At 44.1% G+C, this 22,163-nt stretch overlaps 1 long non-coding RNA gene across 2 annotated transcripts in view; it reads left to right on the forward strand.

Annotated features, from left to right (window-relative positions):
* The first annotated feature begins 1,970 nt into the window (after positions 1-1,970).
* LOC141089352 (uncharacterized) overlaps positions 1,971-22,163 on the forward strand; it is a 66,497-nt gene continuing 46,304 nt past the window's right edge. For both annotated transcript variants that reach the window (XR_012232256.1, XR_012232255.1), the window contains exon 1: positions 1,971-2,137. This is a non-coding gene — a long non-coding RNA (uncharacterized lncRNA). The remainder of the gene's footprint in view (positions 2,138-22,163) is intronic.

The raw sequence follows: 22,163 nt of genomic DNA on the forward strand, positions 1-22,163 counted from the left end.
GAGATTTCTTAAAAAGATGAAAGATGAGCCAAAATTCACGCGCCGACAGGCACGCGGTTTCTCCGATTTCCTCTTTTCAGCTGCAACGGCCAAAACCCAGTGATCGTTGAGCTCGCGGAGACTCTTCACTTATCCCAGAAGGCACTGGGAATATGCAAATGATCTACTCAAGACTCTTCCCCTGGTTTCTCCGATTTCCTCTTTTCAGCTGCAACGGCCAAAACACAGTGATCGTTGAGCTCGCGGAGACTCTTCACTTATCCCAGAAGGCACTGGGAATATGCAAATGATCTCCTCAAGACTCTTCCCCTGGTTTCCCCTTATTAACCGTACTTGCCACTACTAGTTCTATTCATTCTCCTCTATTCTTTATCTACTGCTCTCCCCACATTCAATACATCATTTACTTCCCTACACCCTCAATCATTATTTGCTACCCCACCCCATTTCATCATTTGTTGTCTCCAACCGCAATTCATCATTTACTGTCCCCCATCCCTCAATCTAAATACATCATTTACTCATGCCACCCCTGAAAATTCATAATTTGTTCTCCCACCCCCCACCATCAATTAAATTACTGTCCCATGTCCCCTACCCTCAATTCATCATTTGTAGTCTTCCCACTCCACCCCACATCATTTACTGTCTTCCTCACCCATTTAAGGCCAGGTTCACACTTGCTTTTGGCTGGTCTGTGTACTTCCTCCCTTAAGCTCCGCCTACTTCTGCATGCGTCCTGCGCACCTATCTTTAACATTGGGTACGCAGGGACATGCTTTGTATGCATCCGCATGCGTTGTTTTGACGTGCCCGCCATACGCAACATGTTGCATTTTTGTGCGTTCGGCAGGCACATCAAAACAACGCATGCGGGCGCATCAGCATACAATGTATGTCCCTGCACACACAATGTTAACGATAGGTACGCAGGACGCATGCGGAAGTAGGCAGAGCTTAAGGGAGGAAGTACGCAGCCATACGCAGACCAGCCTAACGCAAGTGTAAACCCGGCTTAATTCAGTTTATAAAGAAAAAAAACAAACTTTTTCAAACTTGCCTCACTGACGGTCGCCTGTAGGCACAGCTTCGGTGGTGCACTTACATGCCAGCATGTACGCTATGACGGTATGCGCCGTCACCAGGGCAGCCAGCCAGAAAAGGCAGAAGGAGCTACGCAGCCGTTCAGGCTACGGGCCGTGGAGCCCCAGGAAAGCTCCCAGCACCGAGGTGTGCGCCCCACACAGCACTTTATTACACCCTGGGGTCCAGTGAGCAGAATTACACAAGGGCGGGCAAGGTCTGGGCCCCATACCGCAGGAAGGGCAGTATTGCCCTGATTATATATATATATATTATATAAAATGCAATATAGACATATTGCTGCCTCATCCCTACTCCATAAAGGCCTGGAATTCTAAGGGTATGTGCACGCACTGCAGATTCACCTGCGGGTTTTTTCCTGCGGAACCACAGGTAAAGTGACCTGCGGTTTTGCTGCGGTTTGACACCTGGACAATGGAATAGGTGTGAAACCGCAGCAGAATCCGCAGAAACAATTGACATGCTGCAGAAAAACCCCCGCAGCTTTTCCGCAGGTAAAAAACCGCAGCGTGCGCACTGCGGTTTTGAAAACCCATAGGCTAACATGGTAAAGTACCATGTCTGCAGAACTGCTGCAGTTCTGCAGGGCCAAAACCGAAGCAAAACCGCAGCGTGTGCACATGGCCTAACTCCGCCTATGAGCACACGCTCCTCGCTCTCCAGCAGCCACGCTTCAGTCAGGAGACTAGAGTGGAGTTTCTGTGAGCAGCAGCCATGTCACCGCACACTGTCTGCATTGGGTGACTCCTGTGACACCCTCCCCTCAACAGCTCCACACTCGTCACCTCACAACCACTGCTCTGTGCAGAACGGAGAACTTATAGGTCCTCCTCACAGCAACACCCCACACCTGCCTGCAGCCAGCATGTGCCACGTGCGATGGAGGCTCCGCCTCCCCTGGTGACGTCAGCACTGACTAGGCGGACGGCAGTGCTCTCCCGCGGGGGAAGAGTCTCCTCGTCCTCGGAGCGTGTCTCACACAGCCGCCAGCAGTGGGCTCGCTGGAGCTAAAATGGCCGCTGAGTGCAGCATGGTGAGTCACAAGCTAGGGGTGATGTGTGGGAAGCGCTGTGTGAGAAGAGGCGGCAATAGCCCTTCCTGCGTCCCTCTGCCTTCCCGCCTGTGTGGGTGGCTGCGAGGAGTGATGTTACCTCAGAGAGTGTACACACAGTGCGCTATACCCAAGGCCGCACTCTGCACAGCTCTCCTGTCCGGCAGTCTGTGCATATACCTAGCATGGCACTTGGGCCTTGTTACAGGGGCTGCAGGTATGAATCCCCCCATTGTATGGAGCGAGGCAGCCCCCCACTAGCCGGGCCCTGGAGTATGTATAACGCATATGTGCCAGAAAATGGCGACTCCTTGCAGAGTGGACCAGGCTATGTTCACACATTGCTTTTTTTTTCTGCAGGCAAAACCTGCTCTCTTGGCCGTGTAGAAGCTGCTTACAAAAAGCAGTTTTGCTGTTTTTTTTTTTTTTCCTGGTGCATGCTGATTAAAAAAAAAAAAAAAAAAAGCTTCAACTTTCCCAGGATTTCACAGTAAAACCTAATACCTGCTTTTTTCCACTTACTCATTACTTTTTATGAATTGAAAAAATGCTCAAAGAAGTGACATGCAGCAGTTTACCAAATCAGTCAGGAAAAAAACGTGCTGCATGAGATTTCCGAAAAGTGGTACTCTAAAACACAGCTTAAAATTTGCATAAAAAAAGTTGCAAAAATGCATCGGTGAACATAGCTATAGCACGTGTGCACACATTGCGGATTTGGTGCACACGTTTGGTGCACGTGGAAAAAACCATGCAAATTTGCTAGCAAAACCTGAAGCTTTCATGATCCAGCAGTGTCGTGCACATGTTGAGTAATTTTGACTTGAAGATTTGGTGCATGAAATAATCTGCTGCATGTCAACTTTCTGTGCGTTATGGCCTGTGTTTTTCACATTAACGTCACTCAAATCTGTTAAAAAATGCACCCAAATGCGTGTTTTTCCTGGCAAGAGCAGCAGAAATTGTACTCCGTTTGCGCACATACCCTTAGGCCAGTGATGGTGAACCTTTCTGAGACCGAGTGCCCAAACTGTAACCTTAAACCCAATTATTTATGATGAAGTGCCAAATGCCCCATCATTGTCCCCTTCATGCAGAAATATGCCCCATCATTGTCCCCTTCATGCAGAAATATGCCCCATCATGATCCCCTTCATGCAGAAACATGCCCCATCATGACCCTCTTCATGTAGAAACATGCCCCATCATTGTCCCCTTCTTGCAGTAATATGCCCCATCATGATCCCCTTCATGTAAAAATATGCCCTGATCCCCTTCATGCAGAAATATGCCCCATCATGATCCCCTTCATGTAGAAATGCCCCATCATGATCCCCTTCATGCAGAAATATGCCCCATCATGATCCCCTTCATGTAGAAATATGCCCCATCATGACCCTCTTCATGTAGAAACATGCCCCATCATTGTCCCCTTCTTGCAGTAATATGCCCCATCATGATCCCCTTCATGTAAAAATATGCCCTGATCCCCTTCATGCAGAAATATGCCCCATCATGATCCCCTTCATGTAGAAATGCCCCATCATGATCCCCTTCATGTAGAAATATGCCCCATCATGATCCCCTTCATGTAGAAATATGCCCCATCATGATCCCCTTCATGTAGAAATATGTCCCATCATGATACCCTTCATGTAGAAATGTGCCCCATCATGATCCCCTTCATGGAGAAATATGCCCCAACATGATCCCCTTCATGGAGAAATATGCCCCAACATGATCCCCTTCATGGAGAAATATGCCCCATCATGATCCCCTTCATGGAGAAATATGCCCCATCATGATCCCCTTCATGGAGAAATATGCCCCATCATGATCCCCTTCATGCAGAAATATGCCCCATCATGATCCCCTTCATGCAGAAATATGCCCCATCATGATCCCCTTCATGCAGAAATATGCCCCATCATGATCCCCTTCATGCAGAAATATGCCCCATCATGATCCCCTTCATGCAGAAATATGCCCCATCATGATCCCCTTCATGTAGAAATATGCCCCATCATGATCCCCTTCATGCAGAAATATGCCCCATCATGATCCCCTTCATGCAGAAATATGCCCCATCATGATCCCCTTCATGCAGAAATATGCCCCATCATGATCCCCTTCATGCAGAAATATGCCCCATCATGATCCCTTTCATGCAGAAATATGCCCCATCATGATCCCTTTCATGCAGAAATATGCCCCATCATGATCCCCTTCATGCAGAAATATGCCCCATCATGATCCCCTTCATGCAGAAATATGCCCCATCATGATCCCCTTCATGCAGAAATATGCCCCATCATGATCCCCTTCTTATAGTAATATGCCCCATCATGATCCCCTTCATGCAGAAATATGCCCCATCATGATCCCCTTATAGTAATATGCCCCATCATGATCCCCTTCATGTAGAAATTGTCCATTCCACCACCCCCATCATTTCCTCCTCCCCATCACTCCCATCGTTGGCCCTCTCCCCATCCCTCCCATCGTTGGCCCTCTCCCCATCCCTCCCAACGTTGGCCCTCTCCCCATCCCTCCCAACGTTGGCCCTCTCCCCATCCCTCCCAACGTTGGCCCTCTCCCCATCCCTCCCAACGTTGGCCCTCTCCCCATCCCTCCCAACGTTGGCCCTCTCCCCATCCCTCCCAACGTTGGCCCTCTCCCCATCATTAGCCCTCTCCCCATCACACACCAGCGGCCACACACACACCAGCGGCCACACACACCAACGGCCACACACACACATACACCAGGGGCCACACTCACCACTCCGCGCGCCAGCAGCTTCCTCCATCCTCTCAGACATAGAGCGGCGTGGCCGAATGACATCACCATTCAGCTGCGCGGCCGCGCCGCTCAATAAGTGAGAGGAAGGAGGAAGCTGCAGCTTCGGAGCAGTGAGGCGAGGCCGTGTGCCAGCTGAGAGGGCTCTGCGTGCCCTCTCTGGCATGCGTGCCATAGGTTCGCCATCACTGCCTTAGGCTATGTTCACACATGTTTTTTTTCTGCAGGCAAAAAACCTGCTCTCTTGACAGTAAAGAAGCTGCTTACAAAAAGCAGGTTTTTGCTGCGTTTTTCAGTATCCCATGAACCAAGGTCAACAATGTAAGAGCTAAGTTCATGAAAAAATGCACATTACAAATGTAACAGCGGGGGGAGGTGAATTGGCCGGGAATCGTTTATCTTAGGGATCTTTCACACGGTCTGATATTTCAGGTACTGAAAAAAAACAGTAAGACTGGAGTCACACACACTGTATAAAATTACAGTCCGTTTTACACGGACGAGAATCACAGAACTGTTCCCTGAACAAGTGATCTGTATGTTATCCGTGTGCAATGCGAGGATGCGATTTTCTCGCATCTAAGCATCCGTAAGGCAAGATTTTCTCGCCGGCTTGCAAAATGGACATATAATGGGTCCATACCCTAAAATATTCTTGAAAAGTTGAAAACATATATATTTCATTCAGAGCTAGATGGCAGAATAGCTGAAAATCCAATTGTCGGCATCTGTAAAATCATTACAGAACCGACAGCATATGAGACATGGTTTACATACAGTAAACCATTGCATATCCGTTATTTTTTATATGTCCCTCACTAATAATGTTAGTAGTGTGTGTGTGTAACATTTTGGAGCTGTAGGTGTTAAATTAAAGGATTAATTCATGGAAAAAACTGGCGTGGGCTCCCGTGCAATTTTCTCTGCCAGAGAGGGCAAGGCAGTGACTGAGGGCAGAAATTAACATCCTAGAGAGGGACCATTGTTTTTGCCCCACCCCAGCTAAAAAAAATTCTGTCCCTAGCCACCCCAGAAAAGGCACATCTGTACGATGCGCCAATTCCAGCACTTACCCGCTCTCTTCCTATTGCCATGTAGTGGGTGGCATATGGAATAATAAGGGGTTAATGTCACCTTGCTATTGTAAGGTGACATTAAGCCTGGCTAATAATGGAGAGGTGTCAGTAAGACATCTATCCATTATTAATCCACTAGTCTGATTGGGGTTAAAAAACACATTAAGAAAAAAGACTTTTAATGAAATAAACACACATTTTTTCCATCTTTATTTACCGTATATACTCGAATATAAGCCGAGATTTATTTTTCAGCCCGTTTTTTTGGGCTGAAAGTCCCCCTCTCGGCTTATATTCGAGTCATATACACCGGGGGGTCGGAGGGGGCGGGGGTGTCAGGTCATACTTACCCGTCCTAACGCTGTCTCTTGAGCCCCCAGCTTCTCCGCGCTCTCTGTTCCTGCCTTCAGCGGTCACGTGGTACCGCTCATTAAAACTCATGAATATGCGCATATTCATGAGTTTTAATGAGCGGTATCACATGACCGCTGAACGCAGGAAGAGAGAGCGCGGAGAAGCTTGGGGTTCAGGCGACAGCGTCAGGGCGGGTAAGTATAGCGATACTCACCTGTCCTGCGTCCATGACTGCTTGCTGCTGTCTGTCATCGGTCAGTGACTTCAGACAGCAGAGGGCGCAGTGACGTGATTAGTGCGCGCCGCGCCCCCTTCAGTCTGAACGTCACTGACTGATGACGTTGCAGATAGCGGTGAGCAGCCATGGACGCAGGACAGGTGAGAATCTGACACCCAGCGACGGAGAGGTGAGTATGTCATTTTTGTTATTTTACATGCTGCAGCAGCGGCAGCACATGGGGGAATAATCTTAAGGAGCTTCTAACTGGGGCAGCATATGGGGGATAATCTATGGAGCTTCTTCTGGGGACACCATATGGGGGAATAATCTATGGAGCATTTCCCACCCTAGGCTTATACTCGAGTCAATAAGTTTTCCCAGTTTTTTGTGGCAAAATTAGGGGGGTCGGCTTATACTCGGGTCGGCTTATACTCGAGTATATACGGTAACTCCCAATACATTCAAAGCCATCGTTCTCCTGTAAAAAAATCCAAAGTAAAAAACCAACAATATCCCATACCTGTCCGACGTACAGTAAAGTCCCACGCCGCAATCCATCTGAAAGGTTAAATGGTTTACAACCAGGACCAGTGCAATTGTGATTGCCCCGGCTGTAAACCACGGAGGAATGACAGAAAAGCTGCCTGCGTAGCCTCCCCGCCTGACCGGAGATGAACTGATCAGCGTGGGAAAGTTTCTGAACATTTTCCCACACTGTCAGTTCACTGCGGGTCAGACGCAGCCTCAGTGATGTCAGTGAATTAATCCTTTAATTTAACATCTACAGCTCCAAAATTTTACACACACACTCTACTACTACTAACCTTATTAGTGAGGGACATATATAAATCTAACAGATATGCAATGGTTTACTGTATGTAAACCATATCTCATATCCTTATGGGTTCTGTAATGATTTTATAGATGCCGACAATTGAATTTTCACCTATTCTGCTATCTTTATCTCTCTCGCATAGCACTCCTCCGTATTTCTCTCTAGTGTGACTCCGGCCTAACAGAGATGTCTGTGTGTTTCGTACGTGGGGCATCTCTATGCCGCATCAGTATGACAGGTATCGGCGCCTGACAAAATCCGGCACAATTTGCGTTGTTGCCTGGTGCTGATCACATCATTGTCACCTGGTGTCCCTGAGATCAGCATGACCAGGCGACATTGAAGGCGTTATAGTCAGCACTCGCAGTGTACATTGTAAAATGAAGATAAAAACTGCATGGGCTCCCACCGACTTTTCAGAACCAGCAGAGGGAAAGCCGACCACTGACTAATATTAAATGCCAGGGAAAGGGGCCATTAGCCCTAAATGTTTCCAGGCAATTAATCCCTTTCTGACATCAGACGTAATAATCCGTCCATGTGCCCTGGGCCTACTTTGACTGGGGACAGATTTTTACGTCCGCGCACATGGGGTGTGTGCGGGCGATCGCCGCCGGGTGTCAGCTGACTCTGACAGTTGACACCCGGCATTAAGAGCCTTGAGCGGTCACAGTTCGCTCCCGGCACTTTTACCCCCAAATGTGGGACAAAGCAAAAAAGGTAGAAAAAAGTAAAAAAAAATTTTTTTAAATAATTGTAAAAATATTTTAAAAAAATCAAAAAAAATCAAAAGATAATGCATCTCTAAATAAATAATATTTTAATAAAAAAAATAAACAGTAAAAGTACACATACCGCAACAACCTGATCTATAAAACTGTCCTACCAGTTAACCCCTTTAGTGAACACTATAAAAAACAAAGCAAAAAAATGCTTCATCATACTGCTGAACAAAAAGTGGAATAAAATGCGATCAGAAAGACAGATATAAATAAACATGGTACCACTTGAAAGCGTCATCTTGTCCCGCAAAAAACAAGCCGATACACAGTTCCATCAGCGGAAAAATAAAAAAGTTATTGCTCTCAGAATATAGCGATGCAAAATAGTTATTTTTTTCTTTAACATAGTTTTTATTGTGTAAAAGTGCCAAAATATAAATGAGGTATCGCTGTAATTGTACTGACCCGAAGAATAAAACTGCCTTACCAATTTTACCACATACGGAAACAGCATAACCCCCCCCCATCCCTCCAAATGAAGAATTTCCTGAATTGCTGTGTTTTGTTCATTCTGCCTCCTAAAATTCGGAATAGAAAGCAATCAAAAAATGTCATGTGACCAAAAATGGTGCCAATAAAAACGTCAACTTCTCCCGCAAAAAACAAGCCATAACACGACTCTGGAAAAATTATAGCTCTCAAAATATGGTGATGTAAAAACTATTTTTTGCAGTAAAAAGCATCTTTTAAAAGTGTGTCCAAACATAAAAACAATATAAATCTGGTATCGCTGTAATCGCATCGACCCGAAGAATAAAGTCACCTAATCGCTTATACCACACGAGGAGCGGTGTAAAAAAAAAAATAAAATCCATTCTTCACCTGCTGTTGATTTTTTTCATTATGCATCAGCGCACACTTATGCCGCGCTCTGCGCTGAGTGCTTACATCGGGGTTTCCGTGTAAATCTCTGAAATATGTGAATCAGACGGAACCCCCAGCAGAAGATTCCCTATAATGAGGCAGATGGAGACACAGTGGACGCTGTCTGGCCTGTGATCCGGCTGTGTCCGTCTTTTTAGGATTACATAAAAGTACCTTCGGCCACACCTGAAAAGAAAGATACCGCTTAACAGAGGCCAGACGGAGTCCAGAGTAAGTCGGCTGCCTCATTATAGTGAATGAGAAAATGGAAAACGGTCTTAGGAGCACAGGAAAGAGACTCAGACAAGAGATGGGTTTAAACCACAACGCTTTTCGACGGAGGATCCATCTTCATCAGGTGGATGTAACATCCTCCATTGGAGGTTTTCGGCTGGAGCTGCGGTGGAGACCTGACATCCTTGTCTGCCCTGGGTTGCTTCCTTAGCGCTCCTTTATGACAGCTTATCACTGACTCTCATTATAGTGAATGGCTCCCTTAGGGGTTTCATCTGAATCACATCATTTGGAGATTTAGATGGAAGCCCTAAAGTAAGTGCTCAACGCCGAGCGCCGGATAAATGTGATCCCAAACATTCTGGAAAATGTCCCCATAAAAGCTTCAACTCAATCCACATAAAACAAAAAAAAGCCCTCACTCAGGTCTGTCATCTGTTAATGGAAATATAGGGGCTTTCCATGTTACTGGTATATGCCTCTGGAAAAGCAAAATCGCTCCTCGCCCCTCAAAAGAAATTCATCAAATTCTGCGCTCAAAATCCAAATACCCCCTTACGTCTTAGCCCCACATTGTACCTAAACCACGTATTGCGTCGACGTTTGGCATTTCTGAAGCGATGAGAGCCCTCCTAACTTACAGGTGCATGTCTCCAGAAGCACGTATTAGGCATAGCGTACTGGTGACTGCACTGTACTGGTAACTGCAGTAGCAGTTTGCAATTTTCACTTGGCAACATTCATTGCAGCTTGTCTTTGGGAAATACCCATGGAGTCAAAATCATCACTACACCTGTAGAAAAATTTCCCCAAAGGGTATAGTTTCCCAAATGGGGTCACTTGAGGGGGGATTCTGCTCTTTTAGGAATTAGGGGCTCTGTATATGTAGTCCGTAACTGCTTCTGCGCTCCAGGAGACAAATAGCGCTCCGTTCCTCCAGACTCAGTCTCTCCGTATGGCTAAGGCTAGTTTCACATTAGGGTTTTTTAGCGCTGCGCTTCATGCGCAATAGAAACGCATGCAAAAAAACGCATCATGCGTTTGTAAGAAAATGTTCTTATCGGGAGAGTTGGAAGAGCCGGATAAAACTGCAGACAATTCTTCTCGAAGCTGAGGTTGAAGTTTATTCGGAGATACACTGCAAAACAGATACAGAATAACAGAGGAGTCGGAATATGCGGGCAAAAACAGGAATTCAGACAGGCAGAGATTTGCTAGGAGGTCTAGCGGTGATAAGGCTCTGTGCCCTGGCCATGGTGAGGCACAGTGGCATGATGGCGATGGAATGGCAACAAGCAACAGGAGCTTCTTGTACATTATGAGAACAAAGAAAGCTGCATTTTGCCGCAGAGGGCGTTAACATTATAATTCTAAGGAGTTTTCATGGTAATCTACAGAAACGTGGTTTAGAAAAGAGAATATAATGACATAATACGAAGATATTAATTAACATTTCTCCAAGCAACACTAAAACCCATAAGTCATTGGTATCTATGGCTACTGTCCTAAAATCTTATCATTGTCTCCAATCTATGTTCATAAATTCTTACATCCTGACATTCTAATTACTTTACTTTTCGCTACCACACTATCACGTATAAGCATATTGACCATATATTTGGTGACCCTATTCCCCTATTGAACCAATCTTCCTCTATGCACATCTACTGAAGTTGGTAGGAGACATGATCTCATTTTCCATCCTCCATTTAGTACATTTTATTAGCTCTTTTGTAAAAGTTGAATCTTCTCTTACTTTCAACCAAATGGCTGCTAGAGACAACATGGCCGCTCAGTATATTATGGCTGACCATTCTCTTACAGCGTTTTGCATGCGTTTGCGTTTTTTAGGCGCATGCGTTTTAACCAGTTTCTAGTCATGTTAACTCTTAAAACGCGTGCGATTTAAAACGCAGGCGTGCGCATGGAAATGCGCACACCTGCGTTCCCATAGACTGCAATGTGTTATTTTGTCACATTCCATGCGCAAGTGTGCGCATGTGTTTTTTACGTCATTGGACGGACCCAAAAATCAACAAGTTGCGTCGGGTGCGCCTAGGCGCATACTACAAAAAAACTCATGCGCATGAAAACGCATATGAACGCGTGCAAATGCTAGACCATGCGCCCGCCATGTTAAACATAGGGGCGCACTGCGCTAAAAAACGCTAATGTGAAACCAGCCTAAGTAGTACTGTACAGTCACATATGGGGTGTTGCCACATTCAGTAGAAATTGTGGGACAAATTTGGTGCCACTTTTATCCACTTCTTGTGTGAAAATGTAAAATCTGGGTCTAAAACAAAACTTTTGGTGGTAAAAATGTAGTTTATTTTGTCTTCACTACCCAATGGTATAAAATTGTGTGAAACACCCATGGTGTCAGTATGATCACTGCACCCCTAGATGAATTCATTGAGAGTTGTAGTTTGTAAAATGGGGTCACTTATGGGGAGTTCTGCTGTTTTGGCACCTCATGGGCTCTCCCAGTGGGTCATGGTACCTGTAAACCATAACAGTAAAATCTGATGCACTTTGCACTGTGCCTGAAAATATTTCCCGATCTACATGTAGGGTATTGGAAAAATGGACCTCAGTTTGTGTTAAAAAAAAAAAAAAAAAAAAATTCTTTTTAGCCCTCAGAAAAATTAAAAACTTGGGGCTAAAACAACATTTTAGCGGTAAAATTTTAATTTATTCTTTCTTCACTGCTCAGTGGTATAAAACTCTGTGAGGCACATGTGGTGTCAATATGATAACTGCACCCCTAGATTAATTAATTGGGGAGTGTAAATGAGTTCAGATATAGAGGGTTTCTGTTCTGGCATCTCAGGGGCTCAGCCAAAGTGACATGGCACCCTCAAACCATTCCTGCAAAATCTGAACTCCAATATGGCGCCTCTTCCCTTTTTCATCTTTGCACTGTGCCTCAAAAGTAGTATTCCCCCACATATGGGGTATCGGCGTACTCAGGAGAAATTGCGCAACAAATTTTATGGTGCAATTTCTCCTGTTACCCTTATGAAAGTGCAAAATTTGGGAATAAATTAACATTTTTGTGAGGAAAATGTGACTGTTATTTTCATGGCTCAACGTTATAAAATTCTGTGAAGCACCTGAGCGTTCAAGGTGCTCACCATGCATCTAAATACATTCCTTGAGGGGTCTAGTTTCCAAAATGGGCTCAATTGTGGTTTCCACTGTTTAGGCACATCGGGGGCTTTCCAAATGAGACATGACATCCACTAATGATTCCAGGAAATTTTACATTCAAAAGGTCAAATGACGCTCCTTCCTTTCCGAGCCCTACCGTGCGCCCAAAAAGTATTTTTCTTCCTCATATTGGGTATCGCCGTACTGAGGAGTAATTGCACAACATATTGTATGGTGCAATTTCTCCTGTTACTCTTATGAAAATGCAATATTTTGTGCTAAAAACATTTGTGTGGAAAAATTTTTTATTTATTTTTTTTTATTTTTACTGCTCAACGTTATAAACTTCTGTGAAGCACTTGAGGGTTCAATGTGCTCACCACACATCTAGATCAGTTCCCTGGGGGTCCAGTTTCCAAACTGGGGGTCACTTGTGAATTTTCACTGTTTAGGCACATCAGAGGCTTTCCAAATGTGACATGGCATCCGCCAATTGTTCCAGCAAATATTGCATTCAAAAAGTCAAATGGCGCCCCTTCCCTTCCGAGCTCTGCCATGCGCCCAAACAGTGGTTTTCTCCCTCATATGGTGTATCGGCATGCTCAGGAGAAATTACACAACAAATTTTTGGGGCCATTTTTTCCTGTTACCCATGTCAAAATAAAAAAATAGGATCTGAAGTAAATTTTTTTGTGAAAAAAATGTTAAATGTCCATTTTCTTTTTCCATATTCCAAAAATTCCTGTGAAGAACTTAAAGGGTTAATAAACTTCTTGAATGTGGTTTTGAGTACCTTCAGGGGTGCAGTTTTTAGATCAGTGTCACTTTTGGGTATCTTCTCTCATATAGACCCCTCAAAATGACTTCAAATGTGATGTGGTCCAAAAAAAAAACTAAAAAATGGTGGTGTAAAAATGAGAAATCGCTGGTCAACTTTTAATCCTTAGGGTATGTTTCCACGGTCGGGATTTGCTCAGTGTTTGCTCAGGATTTGACGCAGGTGAAATCTGTATCAGAGGTCACTGACGCGTCACCTGCGTTTTTTACATGCGTTTTTGATGCATTTTTTTCATGAGGATTTGTATGCTTTTTTTTTTGTAAGCTAAATAAAGATATATTATTTAACAAAAAAAAAAAGAATTGTGATGTAATTTCCTTGTCCAACCTCTTCTTTTACATACTCCATTGAAGAATGTTTACACAAACAGATAGATAGGTAGATAGACGGCACTCGGGACCGGAGCGTTCAGATGCATAGAAATTTCATGCAGCCACACGCTCCTGTCCAAGTGCCGGCGGCAGTGCCAGGTATTGACATGCAAGACTCGTGCGAGTTTCTCGCATGTCTGACCCCGGCCTAATATGCAATGTCCTTTCCTTTTTTTAAAAAAATAATTTTTAAAAAAATGGCATGGGCTCACGCGCATTTCTTTGCTCCAGAGAGGGAAAGCCAGTGACTGGGGGCCGATGTTTTTAGCCTGGGAAGGGGTTAATACCAGGGCTGTGGAGTCGGAGTCGTGGAGTCGGAGTCGGTGCTCATTTTGGTGGAGTTGGAGTCGGTATAAAATGGACCGACTCCTAAAATATATAATAAATTGGGTACAGTAATTCAATGCAGGATGTGCTGAATATTTTTTCATAGGAGTTTGGGAAAGTTATGAAATGTCCTATAAATGGCTGTTATATTCCTGATCTAAGGCTACATTCACACACAGCGTTTTTCCTGTGTTTTTTGAGGATACGTTTTTCAGCTGCAAAAGCTGATCATCTTTTTAAAAAACTGCGTCACCTGAAAGGTTTTTGAGCTCATAGATAATGTTTTTAATAGCAAAAGCAGATTAGAAATCTGCTCTATCTATCCATTTATCCATATCTGTCTATCCATATCGTATCTGTACCAAAAAGAATGAAAACCGGGTAGTACACCAATATATATTCTGTTCTATCTAAATATCTTGATTATTGGATCATAAAAATGATTAAATGTCTGAGGTTCACATTGTACTACAATACATTTTTCACTTAAATATAAGCAATATGTGTGGGAGTCGTGGAGTTGGAGTCGGAGTCGGTGTAAGGGAAATTGAGGAGTCGGAGTCGCAGGTTTGGCTTACCGACTCCACAGCCCTGGTTAATACCCATGGATCTTCCCAGGCTATGAATATCAGCCCGCAGCTGTATATTTAGCCTTTACTGGCTATTAAAATAGGGGGACCCCCCCAAAAAAAAGATGTGGGGTCCCCCTATGGATATTGCCCACCCCCGGCTACAAACACCAGCACACAGCCGCCACAGAAATGGCGCATCTGTAAGCGGCACTTAGCCTCTCTCTTCCCACTGCCATGAAGCAGTGGCATATGGGGTAATAAGGGGTTAATGTCACCTTTCATTGTAAAGTGACATCAAGCCCGGTTAGTAATGGTGAGGCGTCAATAAGACGCCTATCTATTACTAATCCTATAGTATGTAAAGGGTTAACAAAATACACAGCCAGAAAAGTATTTTAATGAAATTAAACACAACGCAGTTTTGCCATTTTATTATACGCCTAATTTCCCGAAGCCATAGATCTCCTTAAGAAAAAAATAAATAAAACACAAATACTTCCTGTTCCGATGTAGTCCTTAATAACGATTGTCCCATGACGAGTCGAGCTCTGCTACATCTGGATGCATGACATCCAGAGGTAGCCGAGCTTGTAGATGACCACTGGAGATCTCCAGCAGTCACCTTCACTGTAGTTCTCACGGTCAGCTGACCATGAGAGCTAGCCTAGCGTAACCGGAGATAACCCCCAGTCAAGTGCATCGCAGCTCTCGCGGTAAGCTAAGTTATCATGAGAACTGCAGTGGACGGGGACTTACGGCGGTGGGAGAAGGTAAGACCTTATTTAAATTAGTGCACATGTGTAATAAGCTGCGTTTATGCAGTTATTACGCGTGTGACTAATCATTAGATGCGGTTTTACCACATCTAATGATTGTCTATGGGAAACTTATGTTGCGGGGACGGAGCGTCCCCGCATCGTAAATAGACATGCTGCGGTCTGGAAAGACACGCCACGTGCAGATACGCAGGTCTGCCACCTGCATCTGTGAACGCATAGTGGAGATGAGATTGATGGAATGAAATCCCCTCCACTATGCTGTTACATCTGGACTCTGCGGGTTTGACGCTGCGGATGTACGCAGCGTGAAACACGCAGCGTTTCCTGACCGTGGAAACATACCCTTGTAACTTCCTAACAAAAAAAAAAATTTGGTTCCAAAATTGTGCTGATGTAAAGTAGACATGTGGGAAATGTTACTAAGCATTTTGTTTGTGTGCCATATCTCTGTAATTTAAGGGCATGAAAATTCAAAGTTGGAAAATTGCAAAATTTTCGCAAAATTTCCTTTTTTCTTTCACAAACGCAAGTCATATCAAATAAATTTTACCACTATCATGGAGTACAGTATGTATTGAAAAAAACATCTCAAAAACACCGGGATCCATTGAAGCGTTCCAGAGTTATTACCTCATAAAGTGACAGTGGTCAGAATTGTAAAAATTGGTCTGGTCAATAATGTGCAAACCACCCTCAGGCGTAAAAGGGATTAATAACAGTTCTCAGCTATTTGCTTAGCGTTTACTGGTAAGTTTACAGGGGGATGCCAAAAAAAAAACAATTGACGTAGGGTCCCCCTACAATTTCTAACCAGCAAAGGCTAGACAGGCAGCTGTGGGCTGATATTAATAGCCAGTGAAAGGGCCATGGATATTGCCTCCCCCCCATCCCCCAGGCTAATAACATCAGCCCTAGAAATGGCGCATAAATAAGATGAGACAATTTTGGTGCTTAGTCTCGCTCTTCCCACTTGCCCTGGTGCGGAGGCAAGTAGGGTAATAAGGTTGGGTTTAATGTCAACTGTTTTATGGTCGCTGACATCAAGCACTGGGGATAGTAATGAAGCAGAGTCTAGAAGACGTCCCCACTAACAACCACATAGTCATATTGTAAATCAAACCCACCCGAAATAAAGTCCTTTAATTTAAATAATGTCATAGACTCTCTTTCCCATTTATTAGGTTAAAATTAAAAACAAAAACAAACAATATTCCTCACCTGTCCGACGAGAGGATAATCCATGTGATAAATCCTATGTCCCATGTCATTGAGGTTACCGCAGGTCATTGAAGCTGCAGTGCCCACTGGCAACTCAGTTTGAGGTGCACTATGAACTGCGGTGTCCTCAATTAGATCACTGCTAGCACCTGGAGAAGATTTCACAGGGTCCCTGGACAAAAATTGACATATGAGAAACTAGGTCTGAGCTGAAAAAGTAAATTAATGTGTATGCAAAATGTAAATGCATATAAACACATGAGTTTTACACAGAGAAAACCAAAAACAACAAAAAAACAAATATCCTAAAATAAAAAGTAAAAAATAAATTGCAAAAATTGCATGAAGGTAGTAATAATAAGGGTGTTTAGTAAACATAATTTTGATCAAAATAATGTACAAGCCATCCCGCCACGTCAAGGCAACCCTTGCGGAACAGTCCTAACTCTTGCATTTAAAACCTTTCCACCTGTCAAGTGACGTAAATGTGAGCAAGGACCGAGGGACTGAACTACCAGTAAAGCATGGGCCAGACAGGATGAATTTTCCAACTCAGAAACAGGGCGGTTGCACCCTTATATATGCACAGAATGCATATTGAACTAAATGAGAAACTAGGTCTGAGCTGAAAAAGTAAATGAATGTGTATGCAAAATGTAAATTCATATAAACACATGACCTTTACACAGAGAAAACCAAGAACAGCAAAAACAAATATCCTAAAATAAAAAAAAAATTGACATGTGTAAGTGCCTCTGATACGTGTCAAAACTGTCACCACACATACTGGAGACACTGAGGGGTGAATGAGGTCTAAAGGCCCCGTCTCACATAATGAAATCGTTAGCGAGATCGCTGAAACGTCACAGGTTTTGTTACGCAACAGCGACCTTGCCAGCGATCTCGCTACGCTTGACACATAGTGGTGACCCCCCCCCCCCGCCCGGATATCGCTGATCATGCTCGAATGTCCTAGGCCATTTTTTGATCGTTGGCATCCCGCTGGCCAGCATGCATCGCTGTGTTTGACGACGACGAGCGACCTCGTTGGCGACACAGAATTCAGGGAGGATGCAGGCGTGAGTCGTCAGAATAGCTGCTGTGTGTCAAGGTCCCAACTACCGCCGAGGTCGCTATGTGGATCGCCGTATCGTTGATGTGTCGTTGAATAGATCTGCCTGTTTGACAGCTTACTAGCGACCATGTAAGACGTACCAGCGATCCTTACCAGGTCGTATCATTGTCAGGATCGCTGGAGTGTCGCTATAAAGGGACCCTCAGACAATAGCAGAGCATTGAGTTTGTGGGACACTATTTACTTTTACACTTTGGTGGGTCATTGAGTTGCTCAGGCTTTTCAGTTTCACACCTCAGAGTAGGCATTGTTCAATTTCACACCTTGGTGGGCCAGTGTTTTAATTAAACCAAGACATTTTGGTCTAATCTTGGGAAAGTTGCAAAAATAAATTGGTTGCACAGATGCTGCTGCACATGCTTTTTTTTTTTTTTTTTACAAAAAACACCTCAAAACCATATACCTGCATTTTTTTATGTGTTTTTGCACTTAGGGCCCTGTCACACATAGCGACACACCAGCGATCCCGACAGCGATATGACCTTGTCAGGATCGCTGGTGTGTCGCTACATGATCGCTGGTGAGCTGCCAAACAGGCAGCTTCACCAGCGATCAGCACCAGCGACACGCGGGTAACAAGCGACGCACGTCGCTTCGTTACCCGCTGTGTATGTTAGAAACCAGCGCGCTGGTAACCAAGGTAAACATTGGGTTTCTAAACGCCTTGGTTACCAGGCTCCAGATCGCTGGTCTCCCGCCTGCCACACGCAGCGATGCGTGCTGGCCAGCGGGAGACCAACGATCAAAAAAATGTCCAGGCCATTCCTGCGCGATCAGTGATACCCGGCAGAGGGGGTCGGTCGCTCATAAGTGTCATACACAGCGATCTCGCTGGTGAGATTGCTGTTGCGTCACAAAACTTGTGACTCAGCAGTGATCTCGCTAGCGAGATCGCTGTGTGTGACGGAGGCTTAACTCATTGCTTTCTATAGGTGAAAAAACGCTGAAAGAAGAGACATGCTACAGTTTTAAAAAATGCAGCCCTTTTCCAATTCAGTTAGGAAAAGAAAACCATGTATGTGCATGAGATTTCTGAAATTGCATAGCTTTTGCTGGTACTGTAAAAACAGGGTTAAATTTACATACATTTGCATCAAAAATGCAACCTGTGAACATATCCTTAAGGCCCTTTTACATTTAGCGATGCACCAGCGATACGACCCAGTCAGGATCGCTGGTGCATCGCTAAATGATCGCTAGTGAGCTGTCCCACAGGCAGACCTCACAGCGATGCAGCAGCGACGCAGCGCACGATACTCACCTTTCACACACAGCGATCCAGACGTCCTCCCACCCGCCTCCACGCGTCGCTCGTCGTCACAGCAGGAAGCCCCAGCAGGAAGCTGATGACGAGAAATGGAGCCGGACATTCTCGCGCGATCAGTGATGGACAGCGGGGGAGCCGGTCGGAGGTAAGTATCACACATAGCGATATCGCTAGCAATATCGCTATAACGTCACAAAATCAGTGACGTTTTAGCGATATTGCTAGCGATATCGCTATGTGTAAAACCCCCTTTAGTCTATGTTCACATGCTGTGTTTTTTCTACCTTTTTATGCAAATTTTAGGCTGCATTTTACAGCAAAGGCTACAATTTCAGAGATATACAGTTTTTTTTTTCCTAACTGAATTGGAAAACTGCTGCATTTTTTTGCAAAATGCAAGCGTGTTTGCAGCGTTTTTCACCCATACAGAGCAATGAGAGTGTGCAAAAACAATGAAAAAAACGCAGTATCAGGCTTTGCTGCAAAAATCTGAGGAAGTTGAATCATGTTGGTTTTTTTTCTATGCATTTAATAAACTTTATCAGTAAGCACAAGAGACCAATGTACCAGGCAAAAACTCAGCAAAACCCTGCTTTTTGGAAGCAGCTTCTTTAGTGCCAAGAGAGCAGGTTTGCCTGCAGGAAAAAAAAGCAGCAAAAACACAATGTGTGAACATATCAATAAGGTCAGAAAAGATCAGCGTCCCAAGACAGTTTATTAAGTCCTTATGGTCAGACCTCATCTGGAATATTGTGTCCAGTTTTGGGCACCACATTTTAAAAAAGACATCAACAAACTGGAGCAAGTTCAGAAAAGAGCGGCCAGAATGGTGACCGGTCTGCAAACCCTGTCTTATGAGGAAAGGTTGCAGGATTTGGGAATGTTTAGTTTGCAAAAGAGAAGACTGAGAGGAGACTTAATAGCTGTCTACAAATATCTAAAGGGCTGTCACATTGTAGAAGGATCAACTTTATTCTCATTTGCACAAGGAAAGACTAGAAGCAATGGGATGAAACTGAATGGGAGGAGACACAGATTAGATATTAGAAAAAACTTTTTGACAGTTAGAGTGATCAATGAGTGGAACAGGCTGCCACGAGAAGTGGTGAGTTCTCCTTCAATGGAAGTCTTCAAACAGAGGCTGGACAGACATCTGACTGGGATGATTTAGCGAATCCTGCTTTGAGCAGGGGGTTGGACCAGATGGCCCAGGAGGTCCCTTCCAACTCTACGATTCTATGATTCTATGATTCTATAACACCGCAGATAACCTGTACTTGAGTTATCACTGATAAATGTGGTGTTACATAGGACTGCAGGTGACATCTACTACATAGCCTGTACTGAGAGTTATCACTGTGTGTTATTTAGTCGATGTCTCCGTAATTCCTATGCAACACCACAGATACGGAAATGGTTTATAAAAACATAATCATAACTACCGTATATACTCGAGTATAAGCCAACCCAAGTGTAAGCCGAGGTACTTAATTTTTTTTTGCCACAAAAACTAAGCTTATTGACTCGAGTATAAGCCGGGTATGCATTATCCCCTCATCAATGTCATTGTATGCACGGCTCCCCCGGTCCAATCCAAAAAATCACATTGTATAAATTTATTTGCATTTTGCAGTGAGAAATAAGTATTTGATCCCTCTGGCAAGCAAGAGTTATTACTTGGTGGCAAAACCCTTGTTGGCAAGCACAGCAGTCAGACTTTTTTAGTAACTGATGATGAGGTTTGCGCACATGTCAGGAGGAATTTTGGTCCACTCCTCTTTGCAGAGTATCTCTAAATCATTAAGATTTTTGAGGCTGCCGCTTGGCAACTGAGCTTCAACGCCCTCCATAAGTTTTCTATGGGATTAAGGTCTGGAGACTGGCTAGGCCACTCCATGACCTTAATGTGCTTCTTTTTCAGCCACTCCATTGTTGCCTTGACTGTGTGTTTTGGGTCGGTGTCTTGCTGGAAGACCCAGCCATGACCTGTTTTTATTGTCCTGACAGAGGGAAGGAGGATGTCACTCAGGATTTTACGGTACATGGCTCCATCCATTCTCCCATTGATACCGTAAAGTAGTCCTGTGCCCTTAGCAGAGAAACACCCCCAAAACAAAATGTTTCCACCTCCATGCTTGACAATGGGGATGGTGTTCTTTGGGTCATAGGCAGCATTTCTCTTCCTCCGAACACTGCAAGTTGAGTTAATGCCAAAGACCCTCAATTTTTGTCTCATATGACCACAGCACCTTCTCCACATCACTCACAGAATCATCCAGGTGTTCATTGCCAAACTTCAGACAGGCCTGCACTTGTACGTTCTGGAGCAAGGGGACCTTGCGGGCACTACTGGATTTTAAACCTTTATGGTGTAATGTGGTACCAATGATTTTCTTGGTGACTGTGTTCCCAGCTGCCTTGAGATCATTAACATGTTCCCGTGTAGTTCTAGTCTGATCTCTCACCTTCCTCATGATCAAGGAATACTCTACGAGGTGAGATTTTGTGTGTTGCTCCAGATTGATGTTGATTGACAGTCATTTTTTATTTCTTCCTTTTTCTTACTATTGCACCAACAGTTGTACTTATTTCTCACTGCAAAATGAAAATATATTTATATAATTTATACAATGTGATTTTCTGGATTTTATTTTTGATATATTATCTCTGTGTTAAAATTAACCTACCCTTAAACTTATAGACTGTTCATGTTTTTATCAGTGGGCAAACTTACAAAATCAGCAAGGGATCAAATACTTTTCTCCCCCACTGTAGATACAGTGGGGAAAATAAGTATTTGATACACTACCGATTTTGCAAGTTTTTCCACCTACAAAGAATGGAGAAGTCTGTAGTTTTTTTCAACTGAGACAGAATCTTTAAAAAAAATCCAGAAAATCCATTGTATGATTTATTAATTTGCATTTTATTGTATTAACTAAGTATTTGATACATTAGAAAAAGGAACTTAATATTTGGTACAGAAGCCATATGTTTCCTGTAGTTCTTGACCAAGTTTGCACACACTGCAGCAGGGATTTGGCCCACTCCTTGATACAGATCATCTCCAGATATTTCAGGTTTTGGGGCTGTCGCTGTGCAATGTTGAGTTTCAACTCCCTGCAAAAATGTTCTGTTGGTTTCAGGTCTGGAGACTGGCAAGGCCACTCCAGGACCTTGAAAT

Source organism: Dendrobates tinctorius, unplaced genomic scaffold (genome assembly GCF_039654945.1).
Source record: "Dendrobates tinctorius isolate UK_male_01 unplaced genomic scaffold, ASM3965494v1 ptg000046l, whole genome shotgun sequence".
NCBI classification, from domain to species: Eukaryota; Metazoa; Chordata; class Amphibia; order Anura; family Dendrobatidae; genus Dendrobates; species Dendrobates tinctorius.